Raw genomic sequence first — 22,147 nt, 5'->3', positions numbered from 1 at the left:
ACGTTTTTTATTTTGGTCTTGGTCTAAAACTTGGTACATTTGGCTAGGGTCGATGTGAGTAGTTGGGCGGTTATTACACCAGAGTGAAAAGTGACGACACATGGAAGAATTGTTTTAAAAATTGTTTTTGAAAAAAAAGAACACAAAAATTGAAAAATCTCCTATTTTAAATCTTAATCAAAATTAGGTTTTTTTTATTAAGTGTGAAACGCAAAAATGAAAGAATACAATTTTTTAGAGTAACTAATTTATTTTTATTTCATTTCGTAAATCTGTGTATTTTCTTATTTTTTCATTAACAGATTATATTTATCAAAAATGTCACCGTACGTCCCTAAAACGCTATATAATAATTTAGTGGAATATTATTCGAAGAAAAATTTGTTAAGGAAATTATAAAATAGAGCACATGCAAAAGAATAATAGAAGCTAACATTAATATTTATTTACGAGTTAATAATGTTATTATAGCCTTCTTGTAACTAAATTCCGCGTAGTTGATCAAATCTACTATTTCCGAGAAATGATTGCCAACTGCATGTAATCTAGGTAAAAGCGAATATCTGAATGATTCAGTCCTAATATTGTTGTTGCAATTATTGTAATATTTTAGTATTTCTAGTTAGTAGATGGAAAGTAATCAGGCCAAGTAAATAAGGGCTATCTATAATTGTCCATGTGATGTAGATTCACCAGTTTCCCACTTGTACTGCGAGTTTCCGGAAACCGTGTATTTGGCAGTTAACGAGAGCAAATATTAAATGGCTTATTTCTAACTTTATTTGAGGCAAACGAACAGTTCTATGCACATTTTAATACATAAAATCACGTGTCACTGAGTTCGTACATGCTAATCTCCGAAACCGCACAACTGATTTCAATTCAATTTTATGAATGTGTATGATTGGTTCCAGCTTGAAATATAGGATAGTTTTAGACTGAAAAAAGTTTTGGAAAAAAAAAATTCCTTCAGATTATTTATCCAAAAATACATACAACCACAAATTTTAGAAGGCGGTCTGTGGCAGGACAACGTCTTATATTATTGGATTCTAATCTTAAAAGAGGTCGGGGCCGCACAAGGAATACAAGGACACCGTACAAGGACACCGTAATAAGATACGGAGTAGAAGTTTTTAAAAGTAACATTGTGGTATACAGTAATGAATGGTGTAAGAAGTGGAGGGGTGCGAGAAAAACAGTAGCAATAGCGAAGCAGAAAGAAATTATTAATATTATGGTTATTTCTGGAATTTGTCTCTTTATCGCAAATTTACATAAAACCTTTATATCCTGTTATGATGCGTATACATTCGCGATAAGAAACGTGAGTCGAGACACGAATTATGAGAAAGGAACGAAGCAACTGCAAGCAGCGTTTCGCGACATTTGCGGTTGCTTCGAGGTTCAGCTCGGCAGTTTGTCTCGCGATAGACCTCGGAAAGGACAATGAAATTGATTATATATCATGTTCAAGAGAAATAACATTTTGACATTAAGGCGAAGCTTAATGCCAAATCACTATTTTGATTAATCTTTATAACGAATTGGTGTAAATTATGAATACAAAAAAATGCTTTAGATAAATTGAAGGTTTTCCTAACGCTTCGCTTGAGTAGAATACAAATAAATATATAAATTACTAGATACAAATAAATAATGAATTAAACCATAAAAGACATGTTTTAGTACTATTTATAGATAACTCCAAAGCGTTTGATACAATTGACCCACAAAAATGATTAAAAATCTTAGAAGCAATTGGAATTAGAGGTAACCTACTTAATTTGTTTAAAAATTATTTATCTAATAGACATATATGGGTAAAAATATTAGAAAAAATGAGTGGGAGGAAAAAAATCTGTGCTGGAGTCCCGCAGGGGTCGATTTTGGGTCCAACCCTTTATATTATATTTGTATCAATAATGAAAAAAATATTTAAATATGTAAGACACTTTGTATATGCTGACGACACTGCTCTTGTCATATCTGATGAACAATTATCCATTGCGATTAAATATATGCAACATGACTTTACGTCCCTGATAAAATGGTCACATGACGCAGGTCTAATCATTAATACCAAGAAAACTAAATTGATGCACATACGGTCTCCACATGCTTCATTTCAGATCATGCCTAAAATAATTTCACATAACTTTATATGTATTCATCAAAACATTTTACAGCCATGTATGTGTGAAAGTATTGAACTGGTAAATGAATACGTTTATTTGGGGGTGACTGTTGATTGTCATTTCAAATGGGATACACAAATAAACAAAACTTGCAAGCGGCTGAGAGCGATAGTGGGTAGGATATACAAACTAAAATGTTTCGTTCCGGTGAATATTTTAAAAATTATTTTTACCTATCACTCGCAGAATCAACTTTACGGTATGGTTTTTAACTACTTGGGGTCACTCTTGTAAAACTAATTTAAACCACCTGCAATCAGTACAAAATTCTATGGTTAAGTTATTAGCTCAAAAACATATTTTTTCACAGAGACGAAACATATCATTGTTGTATCGGAATTTAACAAAATTACCGGTGCAGGCCTTATTATTGTACAAAATATTGATTCAACATATATCTGAGTCTGATTATAAAAGGAAAGTGGAACATGAATATAATACAAGGTTTACAAAGAATGAAGGAATGCTTGTTCCAAAATATAATAATAAATACGGACGGCGAACCCTAGAATTTAACGTGCCAAAAATGCTTAATATGTTACCCATTAATATAAAAAATTGCGATTCCACAAATAGATTGAGATATATGCTGAAACAATGGTTACTAAATAGAGATGTGGTTAGCTGGAAGAAATGGGGTCTACCCATAAGCTATACCTTTTGTAATTTTAATTTTACAATAAATAATTTTTGATTTGATTTGATTTGATTTGATAGTTTATATTAATTTAGGTGTGTTAATTGTATAGTTATAGTAATAATATTACGTGTGTATGTATGTAATTGATCATTAACATCCTGTTGACAAACTGCTTTATTGAAGTTTAACGGGATTGTAGCTTGAAAACCAATAAAAAAAAAAAACTCTATAAAAAATATAAATGCACACTACTAAAAATATTTTTTCAATAGAAATTTATGAAAGCATAAAGGAAAAAACCTTAAAAAATACAGTAGGTATTATAGCTAAGATTATCTGTGACAGTTTCACTTGATTTCTTAAACTTTTTTGCTTTCTTATAAAATTATTTACAAAATAAATTTAAAAAAACAGTTTTTGTGCTTGAAATCGAACGATTCTAGACTCCGTTTGTCAAGCGATTTTAATGCCTATTACCTACGATATAAGATATACCAAGAATATACACATTTTTAGATTGTAACTTCCTCTTAAATGTACCACTGTGTACTTATAATCTCATGTATCACATTATTGTAAAAGCCTTTTATGACGTTTAATAAATAAATAAATAAATCAATGAGGACCAATTCAACTCATCGATGTATCTTTATGCCAAATCTTTTAATCCGTAACAGGCACGAAAAACTTTCATACGCATCGATTAAATTTAAATGTCATTAGCTTAAAAAGTTCACATGAACATTAAGTTGTTTATCGCGGAAAGCATTAAAAGCGTATAAATTGCGTTATAAAATGGCTGTAAAAGGTTTAATGCTTTGTTGAATGCCCTATTGTGCTCAACATGATTTATTAAAGGGTGTAAGTTTTCCCACCCCTTCCCCTACAGCAGGCTTTTCCTACCGTAACGATTTTTTATTTGCTTAGAAAGTTCATGTCATTGATATTATTAGGTGCAAGTCATATTTCAACGAACAATATATATATATTTTTTTAAAAATTTAGTTTATACTAGCTGTACCCCGCCATGCGTTGATGTGACTCAGTCTGTCTGTGCAGACAGAGAAATAATAGCGCGTTTTGCATTTACGTCCAACAGATGGCGCTGTTTTTTTTTTTTTTTAAATAGCATGTCTGTCCAACTGATGGCGCTGTTTAAAAAAAATGTTTTTAACTGTCACAGGTGACATCTATATAATATCTTGTGATAGGGAAAAAATCACGTGTGTTTGTACCCGCTAATCTCCGAAACCGCCCAACCGATTTCAATGATTTTTTGTGAATGTGTATGGATGGTTCCAGCTTGAAATATAGGACAGTTTCGGAACCGATAGGTGGCGCTGTTATCAAGATCTAATTTTGTGAATGTGTATAGTCGGTTCCAGCTTGATATACTATAGGATAGTTTTGAACCCTATAGATGGCGCTGTTAACGAGATCTAATTTTGTGAATGTGTATAGTTGGTTCCAGCTTGAAATATAGGACCGTTTTAGACCCGATAGGTGGCGCTGTTGACGAGATCTAATTTTGTGAATGTGTATAGTTGGTTCCAGCTTGAAATATAGGATAGATTTGGACCCGGTAGGTTTCTATGTTTTTAGGATATGTTTCTTTGTAATGTCTTATATTTAGTATGTATATTTAAGTATGCGGTAGTAAATGCGGGGTTTGTATATGTGTGTGGGAGTGCGTGTATATATGTGTGCGCATTGAACAGTTTATATTATTGACATGATGCTCATTTTAAATTTGGGCAGTGAATCCTTGTGAAGATTTACTCAGAGTTAGAAAAAACATCGATTCTGAATATTAAATAAATAAATAATTGACTAGAAATGCTCATTTAAATTAGAGAAAAATTATGCCCAATTGATCACTTTATAAATCTATCTATCTATTTACATAAAGGAGTGTCTGTGAGTTTGTGGCGGGTGGTGTGAATTTAATTTGTATACAAATCTATAGTTTTATTCCAATACTGATGAAATTTTTAACACTTGCCGAACATGCCACTGTCTACACCAGATTTAAAAAAAGTGAAATATGTTTGGAATTAAAACAGAATGTCAATTATTATTTTTTTGGTAAACTATTGTTTAAGACAAGATTTTTTATGCATAGCGCAAAGGGTAACAATTATTTTACAAGCAATAATTATTCGCCTGAAACACTCATCCACATTGAAAAATCTCCTGTAAAAGATACATGACGGATTTTACAATTTTAAAAAGAGTTAGCACTTATAATGCCTTTCTTATATAAAATAAAGTTGGTTGTTTTCAGGTGAAAAAATGTAACAAACAGTAATTGTTGAATGAAACGCTAGTATATATTGAATTATTTCGCGGATAAGAGATAAGCCGCCATAGCTCAGTGGTCAGAGCTGTCGACCGGAAATCGAAAGTCCCATTGGCGTCATGTATCTTTTATCAGGAGATTTTTCAATGTGGATGAGTGTTTCAGGCTAATAATTATTGCTTATAAAAAGAATGTCAATTCATTGCTATATCGTATATGTTAGTAAAATTATTAGCAGACGCGATTTTGTGAGGCTAAATTGATTAATAAATGAATATTTTCATTGTAAAAGTCCAGTGGTAGAATACACTGCATAAATAAATATTTAAAAAATCAACACCTAAAAAACGTGTTTTTACCATATATCTTACTGATTGTACCTTACTTCCGAAGAACTGGAATCAACGAAAAGGAACAACATTTATTTATACTGTATAATGGCACCCAATTTCAAATAAATGTTTATATGTCCGCGTGTAAATGTCACTAAAGTTTATAGAATGTATTGTTATATAGAACGAGTCTACCTGCCGAGTGTCATCACGATCCGATGTCGGGAAGTGTGTTAATTTCAACTTACAAGATTTACATTCAATCATTCGCGAAAACTAAAGTGAAATTAAAACAGATGTATTTAAAAATTACGTAAATACCGTAAAAAAGCGTCCGAAAAAATATTATAAAAACATGTCGAACAATAATTTATGTCAGCCGGTATGAAAGTCATACAACGAAAGTCGTGTGAAATCACGATGAGTCAGTGAGAGCGAATAGTTGTAATTCGAGGAAATAATCTGCACTAACTGACTTAAAATAGTTAATAATATGAATCAAAACATGCTCTGAAAACCAGAGTCAAAAGAGAGCATAACGCCATCAGAATATTGGTTTGTTCTTCAGGGAAACTAGCATTACAAGTTGACATGCTTACTTATGCACTTATGTATTTTCTGTTGGAATATCATTATTATCATCAAAAATATAATCTATATACAGGGTTTTCCAATAAGTGGTGTTATTTTGATATTCAATCGTAAAAGATCAATGGTTTCGTTGCTTGTGTGGCACGTAGCGCCATCTTGTTGAAAGTAAACGTTGTCCAGATCAATACCATCCAATTCCGGCCATAAAAAATCATTAATCATCTCTCGATAGCGCAATCCATTCACAGTAACTGTTGCTCCAGCCTCATTTTCGAAAAAAGTAAGGTCTAATGACTCCGCCGGACCATAAACCGCACCAAACAGTCAAACGTTGAGGATCGAGAGGCTTTTCAACAATAACTCTTGGGTTTTCCGAGCCCCAGATGCGACAATTTTGCTTGTTGACGAAGCCACCGAGGTGGAAATGGGAATCATCACTCAAGATGATTTGCATTTGATTGATTCACTCAAGTGAATTTTAATAATTTCAATGCGTTGTTGAAGCGTGTATCGTTCCATTTTTATTAATGGCGTAGTTTCTACTTGTCAAATGTCAAAAAATGACAGCTTCAAAAGCAACATCTACCGAAATAGCGGGCTATTCAAAATAACACCTCTTATTGGAAAACCCTGTAAATACATAAATTAACGTTTGTTTGTTTTCTATATAGACTCAAAAACTACTGGACCGATTTGGCTGAAATTTTCAAAGTTTGTTCTTACTAGTGTCAGGAGTGTATAGAGTTTACAGGTTTGAATGGTAGAAAGCGTCGGGGACTTCAGAGGAATACTTAAGGCCCCGTAGTAAGCGTTCAAGTATTGTTTGAAAAGGGGATATGTAAATACGAATGTTAGATAATAAAAAAATATTAATATTAAAAAACGATAATAATTAAGCTAAAATGGTGATAATATTTAATAAAACTCGACTGGTTAGAAATAGAAAAATCTCTAGACAAATCCTTTAGTTGCGTTTAGAGATACACTGTGAATTTTTTCATGAACTTTCGGAGATTTAAGATTTTGAACAAACGAACATTAATTTTTTTATTTATATAGGTAGATTGAATTTTATATTTTTATAGGTAGATTGAATTTTTTATTTATATAGGTAGATTGAATTTTTTATTTATTTATATAGATTATTTCTACCTTAAAAATATGCCCAGATCTCATGTACACTAGATTTCATAATCTCAAAACTTTACTCCAAATCATTCATAATAATTTTACATGACATATGTACGCCGTTTTGATTTCATTGCATTGTTTTGTGTTGAATGAACATGGTAATTAAATGGGTGTAGTAAATTGGGTTACCAATATAAAATATGTTTATTCCTCCTTTTGTCACTCGCACAGATAAGTTGAAATACAGTAAAAATATGATTATTGATAATTTCGCAAATTTGTTGCACAGAGTAAAATCGATTGCAACTCAATATCAGTGGGATGATTGGAGAAACGTCATCTCACTTCACAGTTCATTGGTCGTGTTGATGTATATTCACAATAATTACATCCATCACAAAGCGGAATTACAAGTACACTAGCGCATACCAGTGAAAAATCATGGAAATATTATAATTATTAATGTATCTGAAATTAAAAAAAATAAATCAATTTCTTTCAAAAGAAGAAATTTACCTATAGAATTTTGATAAACTTGAAAATTTATGATATCTCTATCCAATGACAGTAAAAATACAAGATGCATTTAATTCATACCAATCGAACCAAAAATGTAGCTCCGCAAAAGAACATGTGTGTACCATAGACATATGAATATTAGTAGACCTGCCCTAAGTGATTAAAAGCGTATTATCCCCACTCCCCATACCGGTTCCATTGAGCCGGCTGGGCTCGCGTACGGCCTCAAGTGATATTTGAAAACGTGACGTCATCATTCTTGAGCGAACTATGGTCCAGGCATCATCGGTTCATTTTACGAAATAACAAGGCAAAATGTTTACTTGTACTATGAAAACTGGTAAAAATAGATGCGAAAAAAGAGAATAAACCCAATTGTCGTATTACATTCCATATATAAGCATTATTTTATTTTATTTTAAGCATATTCACATCGTATAATATGAATCAGTTGTTACTATCACATCGAGAAACGTCTGGACGCGAAACACAAAGCTGGTTGGTTGCTGGGAAGTAAATTATGAACATTTATAAAAGTGTCTTAACTAAATACTCTGAACTAACTATGACTCTGAATATAGAAGCTGCCTTACTTTGCCGAATTTGGACTTCGCAAATTTGTTCATAACGTGGCGAGTAATTTGCGCTCCCATGTAAAAATGTCTATTCATTCAAAGCAGATTTTACTTTTAAGAAGTAAATGGTGATATTATAATGCGAGATGCCTATTTACTGTCAGATTGATTTATTGACGAATCACAGTCATCTTCACTCCCTTCGTTCTTCAACAGTTGATTTTACCCCTCGCCTTTATCTTCTCGTCTATTAATTCCTATGTCTGTGGTGTGTACGAATGAAATAGCTATGTGAACGGCCCGCTAAAGTTAGGCCTAGTTCAATGAAACCACGCACGTTGTCTCAGTTATACTCTATGATTCTTTCTAATAGACGTGTTTTAAATTTTACACACCTGTTAAATAACCTATAATGTATGATAAATAATTATCAGTTGTGTAAAATTTAAAACACGTAGTAAAGGGGTATTAATACATCTAAGCATCTGTAAAACATTTAAACAAAATAGATAATAATAATAAAGGAATATTAAGTGGAAGCTACAAGCCAAAAATGTGCATATTCTTGGTATACCTTGCATTGTAGGTAATAGGCATTAAAATTGCTTGACAAACGGAGTCTAGTAACGTTCGATATCAAGCAAAAAAAAGGTTTTTTATTTATTTTGTAAATAATTACATAAGAAAGCAAAACAGTTAATCAAGTGAAACTGTCACAGAAAATCTTAGCTATAAATAATACTGTATTTTTTAAGTTGTTTCCTTTATGCGTTCATACATTTCTATTGAAATATATTTTTTTTAGTAGTTTGCATTTATATTTTTTATTGAGTAATTTATTTTTTTATTTGTATTCTACTCAAGCGAAACGATAGGAAACTTTCAATTTAACTAAAGCATATTTTTTGGTATTCATAATGTAAACTAATTCATTATAAATATTAATCAAGATAGTGATTTGGCATTAAGCTTCGCCTTGATTGATTAAATCATTTTGGTACCTAATTTAATACTTGACTGATAAGACTTTACTAATCAGTTCTAATTTTGAAAATAAAAAGTTCATTCAACTTGAATAAGTTTACGCATTACGCAGTAATATCATCACATTACTTACCCATGCACCGACAGCCGAAATTAAAATGTTTAATATTTAATTTATCAAATACTTCGAATTATCAGCTAGGGACAGTGCATAATATATAGCTCTTCAATTCCTAAATGGCACAGTTCAATTTCGTATCCGAAGATAAGCGTGCAACCACAGAATAAAGAAGAAAACTACAAGTACCTTCGGTACAATTTTGAATGAAAATATGCCACTGACTTAGTACCTTTTGGTTCTAGAACATTTAGCACGCGGTCTATCTCTCTTCATTTGTATTTTGTAGTCACTATGAAACAGAGTTTTGTATAGAAATACAGGTCAAAATATTGGGCTTAGATACACTGTGATTTTTTTCATGCCTATAACATATTAAATAACAGAACAAAATGTGTTATAAATAATTTTCGGAGATTACTTTGCGATTTTTTTCTATCGAGGAAATTTCATATAATTAAAGTTTCAGTATAAAAAATGTATAGATATTATCCTCAAAAATAACATGTATATTTTTAAAAACTTAAATAGTAAACATGTTATAAATCGGTAGAAATTAAGAAAACTAAAGCGCATTTGTCGAGAGATTTTTGAACCATTTCAAACGGGTCGTGTTGAAATGTTGATTTTTCAAAAATTGAAATCAAATTTAATTCAACAGATGTCGCGAGGATGTCCGTTTTCATAAGTAATTGGTATATTTTTAATTCGCAAAGTGGAAAGCTAAAAAAATAAATCAACAAAATTACATCATTAATCATCTCTCAATAGCGCAATCCATTCACCGTAACTTATTTGATTTTCATTGTTTTAATTCATTCGGTATGAAAATAGACCCATTTTGAAAAAAAAAAAAAAAATAGAATCACTTTATTGAGTACCTTTATTTATTTTACCTTTATTTTACCTTTATACCTTTATACCTTTATTAACTTTATTTCATTATTTAAGATTATTTAAAAATTTGAAATGAACAGAAAAAAACAATAAACCAATCTGTTACACATTTAGTTTATTTTCACATTTTCGTCAAATGTTAAATGACAGCTTCAAAAGTAAATAATCCATGATGAAAATTGTGACAATGTCAAATTTAAGATTGCCTATAACTGAATGTTAATTTTCTCCCCACAAAAAAATTCACAAGTCCGGCGTTGCTGGGGGTTATCCTTAGGAGATAGTCATATACCATCGCCCACTTTTCTGTAGGCCTTTTTAAGCTATACAATTCCGTAGTACACACAGACATAGGAATTAATAGACGAGAAGATAATGGCGAGGGGTAAAATCAACTGTTGAAGAACGAAGGGGGTGAAGCTGACTGTGATTCGTCAATAAATCAATCTGACAGTAAATAGGCATCTCGCATTATAATATCACGATTTACTTCTTAAAAGTAAAATCTGCTTTTGAATGAATAGACATTTTTATATGGGAGCGCAAATTACTCGCCACGTTATGAACTAATTTGCGAAGTCCAAATTCGGCAAAGTAAATTTCTTCTGTTTGCAGAGTCGTAGTTAGTTTTAGAGTATTTAGTTAAGACACTTTTACAAATGTTTCATAATTTACTTACCCCAGTAAACAACGATGAGCACACTTGAGAATCGCTACATTGTGATGTGATAGTATATGTTTCTAAAACTGATCCATATAATACGGTGTGAATAAGCTTAAAATAGAGTAAAATAATGCTTACTTATGGAATGTAATACGACAATTGGGTTTATTCTCTTTTTCACATCTATTTTTACAAGTTTTCATATCACAAGTCAACATTTTGCCGTGTTATTTCGTAAAATGAACCGATGATGCCTCGACCATAGTTCGCACAAGAATGATGACGTCACGTTTTCAAATTTCACTTGAGGCCATACGCGAGCACAGCCGGCTCCAATGGAACCGGTATGGGGAGTGGGGATAATACGCTTTTAATCACTTAGGGCAGGTCTACTAATATTCATATGTCTATGGTAGTACATTATTTTGATGTATCTCATAAGGTTTAGCCAGCGATAGCAATGTAGTGCCCGAAAATATTATTTTCGACTTGATTATAAAACATCGAATTTTCTCTACTTTCTATAAATATAATATGCATGTATTATATGTATATGTAAACCTTCCGGAAGAAATTCTCTAAATGATAGTAAAAAGCTATCAAAATCCGTTGCGTAGTTTAGAAGAACTAAGCGCACAAACAGACAGACGAGGATAGCGACTTTATTTTATACTATTTAGAGATTTTCACCATTTTCGTTTTTTTTAATATTAGCGCGCTTTATCTCCCTTTCAAACCATCTTTGAACGCTTGCTACGGGGCCTTAACAGATTTATACTTAGCTAAAAATAAGATAAACTTCTTATTTATTTGATTTTAGATTCGTTTGTATACATTTTAGGAAAAATAAACCGAGCGACAAAAAACAAATCTGGGTATTTTACCCAAAAACAAGTAATTTGACAAAACTAAATTACAGCTTTCTTTGCTTCATAAAAACTTTGCTAAATAATACCAACTATGTATATATAACCGGATATTATAATGATCTTAACAAAAACCAAGTACCAACAACCAATGGTAATTGTTCCAATTTCGAATCGGAACAATTCATATTTTCGCTACAGTTTACAATAATATTTATGCTATCATTGTATTGTATTACTGTATTTACAATTATTGTATTGTTTTATACCTTATTTTTTGTGTTGTGACGTGCTTTTTCAAATCAGAATAGTTTTGAAATAATGTGAATACCGCAAAGAGTATGTAGTTTCATGAAATACCGCGTACTCTAATCGCCCTGTGCCAGTGCGATTACGACACCCCCAATTGTGGTGTGGGGTAGAACTGAAGGAAGGGGGAGAACCTGGATATTCAGATCTGTAACTAAGCACGGCTAAAGCCATTCCAAGCTACTCCTCCGCCGTACCACAAACCTCACCAAACAGTCAAACATTGAGGATAGAGAGGCTTTTCAACAATAACTCTTGGGTTTTCCGAGCCCCAGATGCGACAATTTTGCTTGTTGACGAAGCCACCGAGGTGGAAATGGGCCTCATCACTCAAGATGATTTGCATTTGATTCACTCAAGTGAATTTTAATAATTTCAATGCGTTGTTGAAGCGTGTATCGTTCCATTTTTATTAATGGCGTAGTTTCTACTTGTCAAATGTCAAAAAATGACAGCTTCAAAAGTGACATCTACCGAAATAGCGGGCTATTCAAAATAACAACTCTTATTGGAAAACCCTGTATGTCTGAACAAAAATGTATGTATAGGTTGGGCTAATATGATTCAACGGTACAATATATGCACATAACACAAACAGAATATAAATAATATTTTTAAACTAGCTGCACCGCGTCACGCGTAGCTGTGGCTCAGTTTGTCCGTGCAGATAGAGAAACAATAGCGCGTATTGCTTTTAATTCCAACAGATGGTACCTACTGTTTTAAAAAAAAGCATGTTTTTTTTCTGTCACAGGTGACATCTATGTAATATAGATATATAAAAACACTCGCGTATTTGAATGCAAAGTTGTGTCAAAATTTCAAAGCAATCTGTGAAGAACTCTCGGAGATATAAGATTTTGAACAAACGAACATACATAACATTTTTATTTATATAGATAGATGCTGGAAGGTACTATAATTATACCATTATAATATTGAACGCAAGCAATGACAACCCATTATGGGTCATGTTATACTTTTATATGTATAAAATAAAATAACAACATTACAACATCAATTTAAATCACTTGGCTGCTAAAATATGATTTTCGTTGTCAAATTATATTGAATAATCAAGCCAATATGCGGACTACCCAAAAAAAATTTGGTGAAACAAAAATAACTATAAATATTACTGTCATATTTTTTGTGATTTATATTTTACTAGCTCGACGTGTACCCGGCGGTGCTAGGGGTTATCCTTAGGAGATATACAATATGTCATCGTGGACTATTCTGTAGGTACTTGATTACCAAACATCGACTTTTATTTACTATCTGTAAATATAATATGCACGTTTTATATATGTATACCTTCCGGGAGAAATTCTCTAAACGATAGCGAAAACCCTATCAAAATCCGGTTCGTAGTTTAGAAGGACTAAGCGCACAAACAGATTTAATTTTATTTTATACTATTTAGAGATTAGAGGTGAATATATTATTTTTCGTTGTAAATGCTTAATATTTGGGTAAAAACCTTTTTTTTAAATTTGGTAATCCGAAATACAAGGGATATTTTAAGAAGAATGCATAAGTCAATATGTGTATATTCTTAGTGTGCCTTATATAACCACGAATATAGGTAATAGGCATAGAAATCGCTTGGCAACCGGAGTCTAAAAACGCTTTTTTTAGCGAAAAAGTGCCTTTTATTTGTTTTGTGGATAATTTTATAAGAAAGAAAAAAAGTTAATCCAGGGAAACTATCACAAATAATCTTAGCCACAAAACAGTATTTTTTTAAAATTATTTGTTATATGTGTTCATATTATTATTTATACATCTGTAATGAAAAAAAATGTAGTTTACGCTTATATTTTGTATAAAGTAATTAACAATCTTATATTAATTCTATTCGAGCGAAACGATAAGAAAAGCTTCATTTTATCCATAACATTTTTTTATGTTCATAATGTAAACTAATTCGTAGTAGAGATTAATCGAAAATAGAGATTTCACGTGAAGATCCTCTTTAATAAGTGTACTGGGGGGATGGTGACAGTTGTACTGCACATCAGACATTTTTACATCTTCACCATAGACATATCCTATGTCTGTGATCTTCACAGATTTTTTGTCAATTTTATAAATACCTATATCAAAAATGTATATTTTTACCACTCGACATTTTTCATACCAAATAGAAACACATACAATAATACTAATTAGAAAAGTAAAAATCAATTTGTATAACATATAATAGAAATGCTTACTATAAAAAGCTTGCAATTTTTATGTTTATCTATCAACATTTGCGCAACGATCAATTTTCACAATTATTATTGTTTATTGATTGCAAAATGCATGATCATCATACTATTGTTATGAATAATTCAGTAAGTGTGATACTCACGCAATAATTAGTATTTGCTTGGTTGTTGCCATTCATATAATATATTATTTTACAGAACGATGACTATTACAGAATGATTTCTGCCAAGTACTTTTGACTTTTATGGACTTGGATAAATCTGTAAAAGGAATAAACTCCGCCTTTGAATTATTATTCAATTTATTCTCACCACGTTTGGATGAACGGCTCGCTCATATTAAAACAACGGGAGGTGTCTTCTCGATATAAAAACCAAATAAGAATTAGTCAGTGGCAAAAAAAACCTAACGGGAAACCTTAATAATATTACACACGCGACATCCCATCATAGTAAAACAAGATGAAACAGAACGATTGCTAGATAATTATTTAGTTATGTCCATTTACCTCGGTAAGTGAACAAATCAACACTATAACAGTAAAATAAAGCCAATCCATGCAAATAAACAACCAATAGTTCCCTACTTCCGTTGAGACTTGCGTGACAGCTTGGAAAAAATAAACATCATTTTACATTGACTAATTTTGACACAAGACAACACAATTATACCATTATCACAGTGAAAACTTAATAATAAATGTTTAAGTGGCTTACCAGTTTGTTATTGAAGTACGTAGCAGTTAATCCAAAGGCAATAATCACACATAATTCACATTAACACCAATATTTTGTAACACAAATCGTCAAGCACACACAACACACGCCATCTTAGAACTCGACTGAAGTGTTGCCAGGAAAAATAGAAGAATGTACCCAAATGATAACAGCCGGAAAAAAAATATTTTTTAGGAAAATAACATCATAGACAACTCAAGATGGTTGAAAATAATTTGGTAATTTTTCAGGATCGCTGGCCACACTTATAACGAATATTTTTTAGAAAAGACTTATTATTATTTTATTATTAACGCAAACTCGTAAAAAATAAGCAATTTTGAAAAAGACGATAATTTTATGTTATGCAGGTTGCTTTTTATTTATTTTACTTTACTGCTTGTGATAACTTTTTGAAAGCAAATTTTAATTAACTGAAAGTGAATAATTTCATGCAGGAATAACGCAGATCACAGATCACAAAAATCGAAATTAATATGTTTGATTGTATTTCGTAATTATTTTTATTTCACTACTAAGTAAGTCTTCTTTTCTTCTTCCTAGCACTATCCAAACTCATTGCCTAGGTAGGCTGTTGGGGTCGGCTCTTCTCGTTCTCAGGTTATAGCTTCTTCGGTTCTGAGTGTCGCTTTCATCTAGGCCGTTTCTTTGTAGGATTTTGGAGCATTGGGTCATCCAGGAGTTCTTTGGTCTACCTCTGGATGACTGTCTTTGAAGCTCTATAGACATTGCCTGCTTCACTGTGTGGTCTGGTGGTCTCCGTCTTATGTGCCCATACCATCTTAACTGTCGTTCCTCTAGCTTGCTGTTTATGTCAGTGACACCCAGGCTACCACGAATGCGTGAGCTTTTAATTTTATCTTTTAATGATACTCCTGCCGTCCATCTAAGCATTCGCATTTCTGCTGATTCGAGTTGCCTAGAGTAGGAGTTGTACATAGTCCAGCATTCGGAGCCATACATTATCGCGGGTCTAACAATAGTCTGGTATGTCTTTCCTTTAAGTTTTATTGGCATTTTCGTGTTGCACAAAATTCCTGTTACGGATCTAAATTTCATCCATCCCACTCCTATCCTATGGTTGACATTCGCTGCACATCCTCCGTCTCTGTGGATGAGTGAGCCCAGATACTTAAATGAGTCACAGTTGGCTAATGTTACTCCATCCAATAGCATCGAAGGAGTTACAGCATTTGGGTCTTTTCAAACCCAGAACGACTTTCCTCCGCTTCATTTTGCTTGCCCCTGGAGTCCTGCAAGCTGACCCTAACATAATGTCAGTCTCTGGATCACCGAGGAGAGATTTTGGTTGATTTGACTATGGTTTTTATCCACCGATGGTCGTCAGACGTGGAACCAGAGTGACCCAACTAACTAGGGCTGGATCCGCTATCATTGCCCGTTTATGGTCAATTATCGGATTAAACTAATGAGCCTGGATACCCATTAGATATGGTGTATGCGACTAGTACCCGAATATGTCGAGTTGCCACATCCACCATTTGTGAGCCGCCACTAACATGCGGAACAGACGCTCACTGCTTCTCACTTTAGCCGTACTTTTGGGGTCCCCCGACGGATTGGTTACCATCAACTTCACCCTCCAGTCCGTTGCCCGTTGGTCACCGCGTGGAGGTATGAGAAGCGAGGGTGGGAGAAGCTATGTCGGTCCAGGCCCTAGGACCAATGTATTGCGCTATAACCACCCGACCAATTACTACTAAGTAAGTACTAGTCACGATTTGAAATCGAAGCATTATTGTATTTTACCCATAGACATATGAATATTAGTAGACCTGCCCTAAGTGATTAAAAGCGTATTATCCCCACTCCCCATACCGGTTCCATTGGAGCCGGCTGGGCTCGCGTATGGCCTCAAGTGAAATTTGAAAACGTGACGTCATCATTCTTGTGCGAATTATGGTCGAGGCATCATTGGTTCATTTTACGAAATAACACGGCAAAATGTTGACTTGTGATATGAAAACTTGTAAAAATAGATGTGAAAAAGAGAATAAACCCAATTGTCGTATTACATTCCATAAGTAAGCATTATTTTACTTTATTTTAAGCTTATTCACACCGTATTATATGGATCAGTTTTAGAAACATATACTATCACATCACAATGTAGCGATTCTCAAGTGTGCTCATCGTTGTTTACTGGGGTAAGTAAATTATGAAACATTTGTAAAAGTGTCTTAACTAAATACTCTGAAACTAACTACGACTCTGCAAACAGAAGAAATTTACTTTGCCGAATTTGGACTTCGCAAATTAGTTCATAACGTGGCGAGTAATTTGCGCTCCCATGTAAAAATGTCTATTCATTCAAAAGCAGATTTTACTTTTAAGAACTAAATGGTGATATTATAATGCGAGATGCCTATTTACTGTCAGTTTGATTTATTGACGAATCACAGTCAGCTTAACCCCCTTCGTTCTTCAACAGTTGATTTTACCCCTCGCCATTATCTTCTCGTCTATTAATTCCTATGTCTGTGTATTTACCGCTAGATTGCGCTAGTAGTATCGTTCTTGAATTTTCATTTACAACTCCCAATTTTTAAAATAATATTTTCAGATTGTAATATTATAATAGTTAGTACTAAAATATTTAGCATATTAATCAACTAAACAAACCGGATAAAATTTTGTTAAGTAGGAAATCCGACTGTACAAAGTTTTTTATAATTTTTTATATGTGGTAATCAGAAGTGGATGGCAGAAAAAGTCAGGGGCGCCCGAGGAAGATCGAACGCATTATCTCTGCAGTGGAATGATATACGGAAAAAAAATAAAGTCTATATAATGTTTTGTTATAATAGTGACAATATGGTTTACAGCAGAGATGTGCTTTATTTCAAATGGAAATGCAAAATGGGTATTATGGGTATATTTCATGCAAAATGGGTATTTTCCATTTTAAATGCTTTTCTAAAAACCATTTTGCATTTTAAATGCTTTTCTCAATGCATTTTCCATTTTAAATGCTTTTTTGCACTTCCTTCTATCTCCACTCATCTTTTTTTCATAAGCCCCAAATATCAGCCGGTCCTCAACCTCGCTATGAGAGATAATTTCTATTTGTCAAGTTGCTACCTGGTAGGAGCCCTGGCAATTGAGTGATACCATTACAAAAAATACTGATTCAAATACTGAACATGGGACCATGACGCTGTAATATTTAATGTTAGATAGCAGTTTCTATGTTTTTACGTTGGCAACATTAGTCGCGCGCAAATTTTGTGTGGTTTCATAATCTGTAGTCGTGGTGTTTTTGGATTTACCATCATGTAATATGTTTGTTCTACATTGATGTCCATTATTAAATGACAAAATTGTTTAAAAATTCCATAATTATTATAATTGTTTGACCTGAGAAACCATTTTGCATTTTGCATTTGAAATGCTTTTCTAAAAACCATTTTGCATTTTCAAATGGAAAAGTTTTGAACCATTTCCATTTTGCATTTCAAATGGTTTTGGGTACCCATTTTGCACATCTCTGGTCTACAGTAGTGAAAGGTAGAAAAGGTCAGGGACGCCCGAGGAAGACATGGCGCGATCAAGTGAAACAAATACTTTTCAATTCTTAACAATAATATTATGTACTTCCACCTTAACTACACCCAGTTTTCAGGTACACCAGAACTTTACTCCAAACCATTCATAATCCTGAGCAAAGCCAGCTACATGTCATCTATTAAATATAATTTTTTGTATATCTTTCCATGCACTATAGGTTTATACGTACCACTACATACTTTGAATATATCACCATTACATACTTTTAACTACTGTTGAATTTGGCAGCCACCTCTCGTCTGGAGCCCCAACACTGGAAAAAAAAACAAGTGACTCATCGCATAAACGTGCACTCCGTTTGATAAATTCCCCTGTTTTAACAAACGGATTGCATTTTTTAGAGCCCAGCCGTCAGGTGGGAATGCCGTCCTTGTTCTACCGGCATTTCAATGGAAGATGCTTCAAGGAACTAGTATCGTATATCCCTTCGGCACCGGTGCATAGTCGGGAAACATGACAAATGCGCATCCAATATTTTTACTTGGTTGACATTATTTATCTTATGAGAGCGGGATGTTTCTATGTAAGGTTCTCGAGTTCAACATTTTGGATACAACATTGATCTCTTCAAGACCCATTTTCATAACGTCATCTTCTCAAAAGACCCTCAGTACTGTGGAGTTGATGTTAAAAAACTTGTTGAATCTTTATCCATGTATAATATTTATTAATTATTTCTTATTTGTGTCAACTCAACTGCTTGGATGTATGTAAATGTTAACAAATGCAAAAGTATCTCATTTTGTCGAGTGAAGAACCAATTATTTTTGATTATAAAGTAAATGATCTTTGCTTATCTACTGTGTAGTCTATCGAGGACCTCGGTATCACTTTGGATTACAAGCTGTCTTTTCAACAATGTGGTTAATAACTCTTCTTAAGCTACTTGACTTCATCAATAGAATCACTTCTGACTTCAATAATATTATCACATTAAAAAGTCTTTACTCTTCGTTGATTCTCCCTACTCTAGAATAGGCTTGCATTATTTGGTCTCCATTATATGATGTTCACATTAATCATTTCAAATTCGTACAGCATCGCTTCTTAAGTGGAATTGCTTGGAGATTAGGGCTAGAAAGAGGCGATTACTCATACGATGAACTTGAAGTAAAATTAAATCTTTCTTCTTCAGAGAAACGTAGGAATGACTATGATCTCATCTGCATTTTCAATATTATTAACAGTATGATTGACTCACCTACTTTGTTGAAACTCATCCCTTTCAATATCCCATCATGTAGACTCAGAAATAATGCTTTTCTTTTCCCCAATCAACACTCCACAAATTATGGATATCATTCACCAATGTCCAGAATGGCAAGACTTGTCAACTCAAGTCAGGACCTTGAATTTTTTTGGTGTAAGCCTTAATGATTTTTGTCAGTCATTCATTATGCAAGTAATATTTTGTATTGATGTGGCAGAAGTCTTGAACTCCATCAAAACCATTACTGTCTTGACTTATCATTTCATATCTGTATTGTTTTTGTGCCCTATTTTTGTCACTGCTTTAATTTTTTTAATTATCCTGCATTGTAACATTTCTCCTTGTATTAACTTCTTGTAATATGTAATGTGTTGTAATTGGCAGAGATGTGCTTTATTTCAAATAAATCCATTTCAAATGGAAATGCAAAATGGGTATTTTCCATTTTGCATTTTAAATGCTTTTCTAAAAACCATTTTGCATTTTGCATTTTAAATGCTTTTCTCAATGCATTTTCCATTTTAAATGTGTTTGCAACATTCGTCCTACTATCTCCACTCATCTTTTTTTCATAAGCTCCAAATAGTCGGTCCTCAACCACGCTATGAGAGATAATTTACATATTTGTCAAGTTGCTCCCTGGTAGGAGCCCTGGCAATTGAGTGATACCATTACAAAAAATACTGAACATGGGGCCATGACGCTGTAATATTAAATGTTAGATGGCAGTTTCTATGTTTTTACGTTGGCAACATTAGTGCAGCGCAAATTTTTTGTGGTTTCATAATCTGTAGTCGTGGTGTTTTTGGATTTACCATCATGTAATATGTTTGTTCTACATTGATGTCCATTATTAAATGAAAAATTTCTATAATTATTTTAATTGTTTGACCTGAGAAACCATTTTGCATTTTCAATGCATTTTGAAAATAGGTATTTTGCATTTTGCATTTGAAATGCTTTTCTAAAAACCATTTTGCATTTTGCATTTTCAAATGGAAAACTTTTGACCCATTTCCATTTTGCATTTCAAATGGTTTTGGGTACCCATTTTGCACATCTCTGGTAATTGGACATGGTCCGTTATTAAATAAATACATGAATAACGTTGTGACCCCGATCCAATTCTTTATGTTTTTGTCCGATATTTTGAAAACATTTGGTCGCTGGAGACTCGACTTTAGACTTCCCCTTCTGAAGAAGTCAAAATCACTGAACTCATTACTATATAGAGCGGCGAAGATCTTTCAATAAATACCGATCAATATAAAAGTAGACGAAAATGTGTTAATGTTTAAAAATGAAATACAAAAGTGAAGTGTAGGTAAATAGTTTAATTTGTTATTTTTAAAAGCTGTACTTTATTTTGCTCTATTATATTATATGATGTTTATATTAGCACATAAATATGTATCCATTGTACATATTTGCGTACTATTTTAATTTAAATAAATTCAGTACGCTGATACATATGATAAGGAAATTTCAGAGTTTTTTTTTACCCCCGTTCCCGTTGGTAAAGGGAGATGATAATATGTTAATAGTTGAAAAATATGCTAATGCAAATTTTTTATTATACATATTGCATATTTACCATTTACTGTCAATACAAATAAAAAGAAATTGCAACTATTCCAGACATACTGTATGAGCCTTTACAGGGCGCTGTTCGGCCTCCCTTGGCGATGCAGCGCCTCACAGATTGCAGAGGGAAGGGTGCATGGGTTTGCTGCCTCGATGCGCCACAAATTAGCCGGGACGAGTCAGCACTATCGAAGATCGGAAACACTCTTGTCCAGGCCTTCGCCCAGTTGCTGGGCGCACCTGTGCTAAATGTGTTTTCCATTTTATTTTATTTTCAATTTATTATCCCGTGTGAATGCTTTTATATGGCAGACAGAGAATTGGGCTCACCGCTCTGTTCAGCTGAAATAAACAAAAATTATTATTATTCCATATAGATATGTATATTTGAGACCTTTTGCTCATTATTTGAGCCCTTTTGATCATTATTGCATATTTGAAGTTTTTTTGTCAAAATATATTATTTTTTTGTAAATATTTCAGTCAGTTCAGTTAATATTTTACTATACAAATATGAACTGTTAAAATCAGTTATATTCAAATAGAATTTGATTGGCCACCTCCCACTTCACAAACCGGTTATTTTCCTTCAGAAATTCCTCCCCATGGAATTAACAATTTCTACAGAAATCTGAAAACATCATACACAGAAAGTGAACCTTTTTCAAATTTCCTATATTTATTGTGC

General features: G+C 32.9%; 1 protein-coding gene across 1 annotated transcript in view; it reads right to left on the bottom strand.

Annotated features, from left to right (window-relative positions):
* CdGAPr (GTPase-activating protein CdGAPr) overlaps positions 1 to 15,172 on the bottom strand; it is a 106,479-nt gene extending 91,307 nt beyond the window's left edge. The window contains exon 1 of the mRNA XM_089647862.1: positions 15,057 to 15,172. The gene's annotated coding sequence lies outside the window, so the exon portion shown is untranslated. The remainder of the gene's footprint in view (positions 1 to 15,056) is intronic.
* Between the last annotated feature and the right edge of the window lie 6,975 nt (positions 15,173 to 22,147).

The sequence above is a fragment of the Hesperophylax consimilis genome, chromosome 27 (assembly GCF_061612785.1).
Source record: "Hesperophylax consimilis isolate HC1 chromosome 27, BYU_Hcon_1.0, whole genome shotgun sequence".
Taxonomy (NCBI): domain Eukaryota; kingdom Metazoa; phylum Arthropoda; class Insecta; order Trichoptera; family Limnephilidae; genus Hesperophylax; species Hesperophylax consimilis.
Note: the sequence above shows the minus strand (reverse complement) of the source record. Positions and strands in the feature narration are given on the sequence as shown.